General features: G+C 41.4%; 1 long non-coding RNA gene across 1 annotated transcript; it reads right to left on the reverse strand.

Annotated features, from left to right (window-relative positions):
* Positions 1-8527: 8527 nt before the first annotated feature.
* Positions 8528-10423, reverse strand: LOC138973499 (uncharacterized). Its single transcript, XR_011458044.1, has 2 exons — positions 10327-10423; positions 8528-9653 (listed from the first exon to the last, which is right to left on the reverse strand). It is a non-coding gene; the product is annotated as an uncharacterized lncRNA (long non-coding RNA).
* Positions 10424-11725: the final 1302 nt, after the last annotated feature.

Below are 11725 nucleotides of genomic sequence, written 5' to 3' on the forward strand. Positions count from 1 at the left end.
CCAAACTACTTCCAATAGCCAAACCACCACATCTAACCATGCCCTTGATGCTAGTTCTGTCGTTCAGTGTGACGGTCAGTGTACTGGTGTTGTGCTCTTTTCTTTCTGCTGTAAACCAAGCGAAGTGAACAGGGCAGGGCGAGGTGGGCGAGGTGGGCCAGGTACAGGTAGCAGCAGTAATGTTAGAGTCCCCACGCTTCACTTCCCATTTCACCGTGCCATCTGTGATGCCCGTACAGGTCAGGACAGTAGGACGGGCTACATCCAGGTCTACTTTACCATCACTGCCACACTCTGATATTTTATAACCTGAGGAGAGAATGGTAGGTGAAGTTCTTTTAAGATGGAAAGCTGTTCTTAAGCAATAAATTAAAAGGCATGTCCGATCAGAATAAACGATCACGACTTAGTGCAAGTGAGGTTGTTCACTGACGCGTTATCATTAATTAAAATCTGAGCATTCACAAATGAGTTAATTACACATTAATGTTCATATAAAAATGCCAGTTCTGACGAAACAAAATGTGTAGTTCGTTCGACCAGTATGTGTTCCTTGCAATATCCCTGGCAGTGACAGATGGTTGTACATGTAAAGCGACATAAGTATAATTATATATAAACAAACAGCAGCTAGTATGAGTTATTTCTAATATGCTGACTGTTAGCAAATGATAACAGACATGTCGAGAAAAAAGATATCAAGCATGAGCCTTTTAGGCGAATGCTGATATCGTTTGTGAGACATGTCTGTTATCATTTGCTAACAGTCAGCATATTAGAAATACCGGTTTTATTACCGTTTAATTCGACCAAAAGAAATTTCGAAGCGACCCCGCGAATTAGACAGAACAGCCGCAATGGGAACTGGAGCGCTCCTACCTGATTATGCCTGTCAGTCAAATAATTCTCGTGACCTGGGTCAGCCAATCAGAGTAACACACCTTACGTGATGAATATTCACAGGTCAAATGCGTTTGACACACAACAAACCATGTTGAACATGCGTTTCGGTTGCTTCGCTTTTTCTTGTTGAACAGAGAGCGACAGATTTAGAACCGACTCCAGACGGATGTGAAATGACGTAAAGATACATTTGACGTAAAGTGAGTGACCCAATTTCACTTGATTTTCCGAACTTTGATAATTTACATTTCAAGTGAGCGAGTCGGCACTGCACACTCAGAGGATGGGCGGTGCCTCGCTGTTCCGTAAAGCACCCACCGACAAAACTCGCTTTTCGGTATTTTTTTTTTAGATAAAGAGAGTATTATCTGACAGCATTTGAAGTGTCATTCTTTAGAATAAATCACACTGATATTGCTGACTTAAATTTTGACTTTGTCTTGTTCATTTTTAGCTTGATAAACAAAAAGGGTCCCTGCATGAACGTTATAACATTTAGAGGGTCACCTAGAATCCGTCCTGATTGGTCAAAAAGTCATATGGGGCACTGAATTTATAATTATTAGTGATAACAGACTGATATCCTCCTGTGTCCGAACTGTTAACGCCATATTTTTTTAAAAGCTTTCACAAAGTTGCACTCTTTTCTGCTTCAGTTTTTCTTTGCCATTTAACTATCGTAAAAGTGTATAGTTTGTTAATATCGTGTGTTTAGAATGACAACAGATGTTGCTTGTTATCATACGTTTTGGATTAAAGACACGCATTATATGTGTAGCAAAAAAGACCCTTCGAGTGCATGAGCAAACCCACGACGTTGACCTAACCAAAAAGTCGATTTCTAATTTTGGATTCGACAAATAACATCATTATAAGTAAGTCTACAAATGTTTCCCAACTGAATAGACTAGTATGAATCCTTTATCTAGTACAGACTATTTCGGTACGCATACGTATTGTTGTGCTTTTTGTGTCGAAAGAGGCGGGTGTCAAATGATAAATGAAGATTCGGATGGCAATTTTTAGGGTTACACAGCAGAAAACGCTGCCCTTTAGCAATCATGTATCGAGTTGCTTTCTTTAGCACCAAATATCCTGCTTAAAAACATGAGGAAGTATGTTGTGTAATATAGTACCATTTAAATCATAAGTACAAATGACTAATTGAAGCAATGCACAATGCGTGTTTTCGTTTCTTTTTTTCTCTATCTTTTTTTGTGTGTATGTTTTGTTGACGGGAATAAGAGCGAAAACTATAATACATATAAGAGCTGTGCCTTCGCATTCTTAAGGAAATGATTACTGACAGCGCAATTAACGTTTATTTTGAACTCAAACGCTGGGGAAGATTTGCTTTTTGTGTGCACTGCTTTTGTGTGACAGGGCGATTGACGCTGAGTGCCTTACAAAGCAGTTGTAAACACACACCACTGGGAATACCTGCAACACAAAAAGCATTAACAAGTTTTGCTTCCTTGTTAAACTGCCTTCAACTTGTCACCAATGACTATATTTGGATATGATTGGAACAGTGTTTCCTTTTTCCTCGTAATATACGCAAAGGCATTTTGGTTTCCGTTTGTGTTTTTGTTTATTGCTCTATCTTTCTTGTTTCAATTCAACATTTCTTACCCTGCCCCCCCCCCCCCCATTTTGTAACCCCCCCCCCCCCCATTTAGTACCCTCAACCTATCCCTGCTTTCAGAAACAAATATGTTTGTGCATATCCAGATGACTTCAACTATCCAACTAAACTGTGCAAAAAAAATGCGACAACTTGTGTAACTAAAATAAAACATTCATTATTGTCTCTTTTCATTTAAAGTTTCCATGCCATTTCAGACGCTCTACTTGGCTATCTGTCCCTCTTTTGGAATCAAATGTTTGTGTTACAAGGGCAACGTAAACGCCACTCAAATAAGGGTACCCCAACTTGACCTGTCACATATGCAAAGTACCAATCAAAACATAAACACAAATTTAGGAAAGGCACTAATGTGTAGCTTTTACATACGAGAAGAAAATCAAATCAATAACCTATTCAGAAAAGGTTGTTTAGCGATCTTGTTCTTGCTTTATGCAAGTCCTACTGATTCCGATGTCGATCACATGAGCGGTCGAAAACGGGAGGTTTTGCGTACCATGACAAAAAGTGACGTATTCCAGCATGACCTTGTGGATGGTTTCTACATTTTCAGAATCTAATGCCTACGCACGAGGCGTACTTCAGTTTAAGTCGGATTGTTAGAGGATTATTTTTTAACATGTTGCGCAATGTTCCGGAAAAAGTGTTAAAACCTGTCTTTGGGTTGTTGACTTTCATCACCAAAAAATCATGATTGTGCATGCATACAGACACATGATTGATACAAGTAGTGTCTTAGTTTCATGTGAGTATTATCACTGGTGCTTCGCTTGAATTTCCAAGTTTGATATGGTTTCTCTCATGTTACATATTGTCACGGTTTCAGTGACACGAGTGGGAAAGGAACTCTCTGTGGGGCGCCTTTCCCAAATTGCAATGCAATGCGCCTGTGCTGGCTACCGTATTGCGGAAAAGTTTTGTTGACGATCACGAAAGTCACGAGAAAATTGCCGGCGTGAAATCCGTGCGGGGAAATGGGGTGATTTTTCGCTCACTGTTAAAATCACGCGTTCCGGGCATGCTATACCTGTGTTTGGTAGGCGACCAGTGATTGGTCAGGGAGATCGCCTGTTCTAGGACAGGCGAGTGCTGATTGGTCAGGGAGATCACATGGTCTTTCTTTCCCGTCTTTCTTTCTTTCTTTTCCTACACATCCTTACAGAAAACAGGTCTGGGTTTCCGTTGACTAAGATTTCGAGGATTCCAACGCGTTGAAAGACTGGTTTAGGTCTACCAACGGGCTTCTGATGTTAGTGCAATACACAGAAGGCTTAGGTCGGAGGGATTTGGCTACATATTTTCGCTGACGAGCGGGAGCCAAATATTCAAGCGGTTTGCTTGGGAGAGCTACGTTTTACAAGCTGTGGAGCTTGCTGGAGGTTTGCTACCCGATTGCTACCCGGTTGCTGCCTTGTTGCTACCTGGTTGCTGGAGACTTGCTGGAGACGGGCTACACTTTGGCTACACTCTTGCTGGACGGGGGTTGCTGTTCTTTGCTGTACGATAGCTGTTCTACGGCTGTTGCTGGTGTTGCTGCGACTTTTACCTGTATGCACCACTGCGCCACTGCGTTTCATCGAATGGACCCTGGCTACACTGAGAGTTGAGTGCACCCATGCGTAAACGCCCCCCACCTTGTCATCTTTCTAACCCTTTATGAAGAACTTTGAGTTGTGACAACGTGGAGTGTTAACGCCTGTACAGGCTAAGACTTTTTACAGAGCAGCTAAGTGTTTTCTAACTTTACACGGTTCAGCGTGTTCTTATTATTTCATAAACTTTAACTGGCTTTTGTCAGTTATTTTTGTTTTACGACTTGGTCGTAAAAACACTTTTGGCTTCACGAGAAGAGGGAGGTGGAGAGTTAGTGTATATAAACAGACGTCTAGAACTTATACTTTTGTTGATTCTAACTTGTTTGTGTGACTGCGAGAGTGGATCGTGGTGTGGTTAGTCAGTTAGCAGTAATTGACCGTTTTAGGTCATTCATTTGACTTATAAGACGTGACAAAAATATCTGAATTGCATGCGTGTTTATTTTTGCAAGATTTATTTTCTTACTGAGTGTGAATATACAAACAAAGAGGAAAAACTGACTTTCGATATTATCCTAGCTGTCTATGAAACAAATGTAAATTACGTAAGCCACTTTCTACCAGAGTTGCATAGTAGTAAACCTTGAAGTTGGAAAGGTGAGTTGAGAGCTTTTCAAGTTAAAACTAAAACGAGGAAGTTTAAACTGATTTCATCTTTGGTTGTCGAAGTCTTGATAATTCACGCTTCATGGCTTATTATTCAAATATAAATTGAACAGGGTCATATGTCCTAATATGGTGTAGTGTGCATTTGTCAGATCTCCATGAATTTCCATTTAGAGGTGAAAAGATTTTCTTCATCATTGTTTATATGAAAGAAGAAAACGTATCTCATATTTTGGAAACTTGTGAAACGAAAGAGAGAGAGAGAGAGAGAGAGAGAGAGAGAGAGAGAGAGAGAGAGAGAGAGAGAGAGACAGACAGGCAGGCAGGCAGGCAGACAGACAGGCCGGCAGACAGACAGACAGAAAAAGACAGAGCTTAACACAAAGAGAGACAGCCAGCCAGCATGATAGAGAGAGACAGACAGACAAATAGAGAGAGAAAAAGAGAGACAGACAGACAGGCAAGCAGACAAACATAAAAGGCAGAGCTAAACAGAGAGAGAGAGAGAGAGAGAGAGAGAGAGAGAGAGAGAGAGGCAAACAGAGAGAGACGGAGGGAGAGACAGAGAGAGAGAGAGGGAGGGAGAGAGAGAGAGAGAGGGAGGGAGAGAGAGAGAGAGATATAGAGAGAGAGAGAAAGAGAGAGAAGGGGAGAGAGAGAGAGAGAGAGAGAGAGAGAGAGAGAGAGAGAGAGAGAGAGAGAGAGAGAGAGAGAGAGAGAGAGAGAGAGAGAGAGAGAGAGAGAGAGAGAGAGAGAGAGAGAGATGAGCCTACCTAAACAACCGCGCAAAACAGTGCAGACACACACAGTCAACAAAACCTTCATTGTTGTTCTGTCTCAGCGAGCACCACACACTGACGACATTATCCCAGTACCAACAATCATCGGAAATACGACAGAGGAGCAGTTGCAACCGAAATCACTTGTTACAAATCACCTGACACTGTTTGCTAGACAACTGCACAGATCTTTCATGAGTGTTCAACACCTATGTAACCACTGTTAGCTGTGGTGCGCGAACAAGAATAATGTCTGTGGCCGACTAACCTCTCAATCTCATAAGGAAAGGATATTCTTTTCTTTTCTCTAAACTTACATTTCCTGTTCCATTCGCACAACGCACAGCTTGCCTCGGGTTTCAATGTCATCAAATATGAGCGAGTTTTCGCGAGGAACAGGGTTGAGCTACGGTAGGGTCACTGCGCATGTCTGGTTTTTTTCTTCGCGGAAACGCTGTTGGGTTGTGTCCAGTCGCGTCCCTTGCAACAAGATGGCGACAAGCGCGTTACGGATTTACTGTTGTGGAGAGTTGATGGACGACGATGATGAACAAGCAGTACTGTTTTATTGTTGATGTGAATGTAATGCCAAAACATCGAACTATCGATTCGAACGTCAATGAAGAAGTGAGCGTGAAAATCGAGCGCAAAACAGCCGGGTAAAAGTTCAGGGCGCTAAAGTACATTTGAGCCGAAATCGCACCCAAACTCCTGTTGACCTCATTTCTTCCCAAAATAAACATCACTGCTAAAATAAAATGCATTAAAACCAAGACAGTATCCAACCCAGTATCCTTAATTTTTGAAAGGCTAAGTGATTTACAACAAATGTCTTCTCACAATCCGTAACTTTGTCAAAAAATATTTGCAGAAGTTTCTCACCTCGCCTTGGCAGCCATCTTGGAACTGGAGAGACCCTACGCAGGAAGCAAGGTTGAAAGTTGGTTAACCGGTGACGTCACTCCAGTCGTACCGGACCGAGTTTTTGCGACCTCCGGTTCGACTCGAGTCACCTTAGTTGACGCTAAAACTCGCTCTATGACGTCAACAACCCATTCATTCCCAGGTAGTCACGGTATGCCAAGGGCACGGGGGATAACCGGTCAAAGGCCGAACAGAAGCCGAAGGCCGCTCATGACACGTGTGAAGGCAAGTTTTGTCTGTTTTCTAGGTATTGTTTGATTTATGTCGGGATTTAAGGTAAGCTACTGATTCAGCGATGACTAAATTTGTTTCTCGATGCATAAAAAGTCAGGGAGCGATTGATATTTGCCCGTAAATAGCCTTCAAAGCTGAAAATGTCTGCGATCGAGCACCGGAAATGGCTGTTCGATGGGTTTTGCAAGTAGAAATGTGCTTTATTTCACCAAATCAGCTCGTATTTGGTGTGGATACGGGAATCTAGAGGACGAAGGAGTCATAAGAGGTGCAAAGAAGTGCTATTTGGGAGTAGAATAAATCTTCCGAGACAGTAGACAAAAGAAGGTCATAATTATTTGAGAGACGCGCGTAGGCCGATTGTCTTTCCGACAAGCGAATGATACAGCAGATTAATCATTCGTTTTGACCAGAAACCTAGTCTCTAGTTTTTATGAATGAGTTTTTTAATTAAAACAATCACGAGAACTCTCTCGCTTAGCCTAATGGCTGTTCGATGGGTTTCGCAAGTAGAAATGTGCTTTATTTCACCAAATCAGCTCGTATTTGACATCGGTTTGGTATATATATATATTTTCTAATCCTACCGCGAACTGGATAGCAGACGCGGCACGACTGTTGCACCACACTTTGAAGTAATCCCACACTTTGAAGTAAATTACTTCAAAGTGTGGGGATGTGCCCCACACTTTGAAGTAAACCCATTTTTTACTTCAAAGTGTGGGGGGATCTTCCCACACTTTGAAGTAAACTCAGTTTTTACTTCAAAGTGTGGGGGGATCTTCCCACACTTTGAAGTAACTTACTTCAAAGCGTGGGACTTTTGCATCGCCTGTTTGAGCCTGATGATTTTGTCCAAAAAAATGGCAAAGTCTTTTGGATGAGTGAACAGAAAAAGTGAGCGAGCCAAGAAACATAATGATGTTTGTTATCAGGCTTTAAGCAATGTCCCATTGTTGAGTGTGACGAAAACTCGTGGTGACGATTTTAAAACATGTTGGGTCACGCATGGTCCAATCTTACATGGTCCAACCTTACATGGTCCAACCTTACATGGTCCAACCTTACATGGTCCAACCTTACATGGTCCATATATATATTATTGGACCATGTAAGATTGGACCATGTAAGATTGGACCATGTAAGATTGGATCATGTAAGGTTGGACCATGTAAGGTTGGACCAGGTAAGGTTGGACCATGTAATATTGGACCATGCAAGATTGGACCATGTGAGATTGGACCATGTAGGGTTGGACCATGTAAGGTTGGACCATGTAAGGTTGGACCATGTAAGATTGGACCATGTAAGGTTGGACCATGTAAGATTGGACCATGTAAGGTTGGACCAAGTCGATGGGTTAAAACCAGAACCATCTAACTGGATTTCCACCATTTTGAGAAATGGCCACTTGAAGATTTCAACCCCTTATAAAAAATAGTAAACACAGGATTGTAGCCCTCATATTTTACACACTTGACTTAGAGGAAACACTGGTCATGCACACTAGTAATCAATTGAATTGAACATCTTTTTCATATGCAAAAAAGGTATAATTTGTTCTGCTTCCAGAATACACTCCTGCTCTTTTCTCAGTTCTGGAGCTAGAAAAGCCCAGTGCACCATAGCTGCTTCTGACTTCCACACAGACCCCACTGTGGCCTGTGCTACAGCAGTCAGAAGCAGCCTCCTCACACATAGCATGTTCTGCTTCCAAGCAAAGCTTATACTGTACATTAGTTCAAATCGTTTTTCAAAGTTTATTACCGTCATAAACAAACAAATGTCAAGTCACTTGCAAAAATATCATCAAGGACTCATGTATTCATTCATTGTGTGGCCTAATGAACGCAACACGCATAAATAAAAATTAAATTGCCGGTACTTTTCATAGCGAAAAAAAAACACATAACAAAAACAACACACACACAAAACTCTCTCTGAAATCATTACACTTTTTTGTATTGTGTTTTTCAAGAAATCCCAACGGTAATCTTATGTTGTATCAGCTCATATCGTTTTGCGTTACGCACAAAACTACACACCCAATAACACTAACAACAAACCAAACGAACAAAGCAGCAAACAAGCAAGCAAACAAACAAATAAACACAAGGCTGAAGGCGCATTTTAACCACACAATGCAAATGGTAACAAAATCACGAGCTTTAGATCCTGACTGCATGCTACTCTGTTCATTATCAAGAAAACAAATTGGCATTCTTACCTTTTGTTGTACTTTCCTCTTCACAAAAATGTTGTGCACAAAGGTCGAAATAAATAATACACATTTTGCACTTTTAACAGTCGACCTCCTGTACTGCTTTTGTCTTAGCCGTTTGACCAGTTATTCCTGTGTAACATTCATCTCTGAGTGTCTTCGCTTTTCGAACACACCTTTTCTCGTAGTCCCGGGTTGCAGAGTCTTTAAGTTCGGCTGAACTTCTTCTCATGAGGTGTCACATAGGATGCTTCCTTCATCGATGACAGAATTTTCTTTGTTGGGGTTCCATAAACAGATGGAAGAGATGCTGTGGTAGTTTCACCTAAAGGAGCAGTGTCTGACATATATACTACAAGCTGATGTGAATACACCTACAGGGTAACAGAAACTGTGGAAGCACACACAGGAGAAAGATGTACAGGAGTTGGGTAGCTTGATTCATTTTTGAGGGGTGGAATCACAATCAGCAAGTATTGGAGTTGATGCATGACTCGAACAGGAGGATAACCCCCATTCACCATGTTCTCAAAAGGATCTTCGATTGAAGAAACAGCACAATCGTCATATTTTGGGGTAGATTTTGCCAATGGAGACGCATCAAAGTCATCAGGTTTCACTTTTAGCATTGGCAGAAAGGACATTATGCAACCGTAATCCGTGAATCCGAAGGACAGTCTCCTGAAATGCATGGTGCTTCTTACTTGCCTGGACGGCCTGATGATTCATCTCCTTTCAAACAGCGTCTGCAAAAGACATGGATACTATGAATGTTATCTCCTTTGAACAGGCAATTACTACATGTACTTCTATTTTAAAATTATTAACCGATAATAAAAAAAAGGTAATTGCCTCCGTATTATCGCTTCTGCGTTAAAACTTTGGATAGTTTTCGTGTTTCTATTCACACAAACAAATGAAACATTAGTACTTGATTACACTCTGACCACTCATGCTCATCAGTTTGACATTGTGATAACCTCTGAATAACAAAATATATTAGAGTCAATTAAACTGACAAAATCCATCAACCAAATCATTCATCTATCCATCTTTACAAGCATACACAAATACTGTAAACACTCACATTTTTTTTATTTTTTAACAAACACTAAAGAGCTGCATGGATACACTACAACATTAAGGCATGAGCACATGCACACACCGTCACACACAAACACACACTGACACAAACAAACACACACGCGCGCAAGAACATTCACGCTGAAACAAACACATTTACCTGCCTGTGTTTTACAATTAGGAAAACAAAACACAAAAAGCTAGGAATCAGTTTGCAGATACAGGATTTAGACTGAATCAGAAGGTTAATCCCCTATATATTTAAAAAAGGAATCTGAATTTCAGCTTTTATGGTCTGTTCAAATGGGGAAAAACATAATACTTGAAGATACTCACTTGAATCTGTGTCCTGACTCGAGCAACAGCCAAATTGACTGTGCAGCAGATGTAAAAATGGCAGAGAGCTGTTCTCTGTTCCAGTGTTTTCAGAAAGTGGACCATCCTTTTGTCAGTTTAGGACACCCACCCCCCCCCCCACCCCACCCCAACCCCTTGCACCCACTTTACCACCAACCCCCCTCCCGGGCCCCAACCCCCTTATTACCACCCTCCTCCCTCAATATCAAGGGACTGCATCTTTTCCAATTCATTCTTCATTCACTCTTTATCACAGGAAAGTTAATTGTGTTTCAACCCTGTACATCCGGAGTCAGGAATTCGGATACTGACACTTGACAGGTGTCACTGACCTGTTTTAGTTCCCACAGTCTATCAAATTCCTTTTTCTGTCGACAGCAGACTCTACTACTGCTAGTTACACTATTCTGTGTGCTGGAGGAAATCCTACACCACACAGAAAGGGTCAAGACCAGATACCACTACTGCTAATGTGCGCTTATCTGGCTGCGCTGTGAACAGGAAAAATGACTGTGACACAGCAAGCAGAAGAGGTCAGGTGACGATGGCTGCATCTGGCTCGCAGTGAAACACTCCCCTTTCCCCACAGGCCTCAGTAGCAGAACAGACTAAACTGAACTTAGCACGTTCTGCTTCCAACCTGGATGGAGTTAGAGGGTTCTGCTTCCAAGATGAGCAGGAGAAATGCTTGGAGCCAGAACAAATTATGACTTATAAATACGCAATTATGCAAGATTTTCAAGAATCCTTTACAGAAAGTGAGAATCATGTTACCATAAGTCAAATAACTATAAAGTTGCAAAACAGGTTATTTTGAGGTAATTGGTTCTGGTTTTAGCCCATCGATGTAAGGTTGGACCATGTAAGGTTGGACCATGTTATATTGGACCATGTAAGATTGTACCGTGTAAGGTTGGACCATGTAAGGTTGGACCATGCAAGGTTGGACCATGTAAGATTGGACCATGTAAGATTGGACCATGTAAGGTTGGACCATGTAAGATTGGACCATGTAAGATTGGACCATGTAAGATTGGACCATGTAAGGTTGGACCATGTAAGATTGGACCATGTAAGATTGGACCATGTAAGGTCGGACCATGTAAGGTTTGACCATGTAAGATTGGACCATGTAAGATTGGACCATGCGTGACCCAACATGTTTTAAAATCGTCATCACGAGTTTTCGTCACACTCAACAATGGGACATTGCTTAAAGCCTGATAACAAACATCATTATGTTTCTTGGCTCGCTCACTTTTTCTGTTCACTCATCCAAAAGACTTTGCCATTTTTTTTTTACAAAATCATCAGGCTCAAACAGGCGATGGAAAAGTCCCACGCTTTGAAGTAAGTTACTTCAAAGTGTGGGAAGATA

This window comes from Littorina saxatilis, linkage group LG8, assembly GCF_037325665.1.
Source record: "Littorina saxatilis isolate snail1 linkage group LG8, US_GU_Lsax_2.0, whole genome shotgun sequence".
NCBI lineage: Eukaryota > Metazoa > Mollusca > Gastropoda > Littorinimorpha > Littorinidae > Littorina > Littorina saxatilis.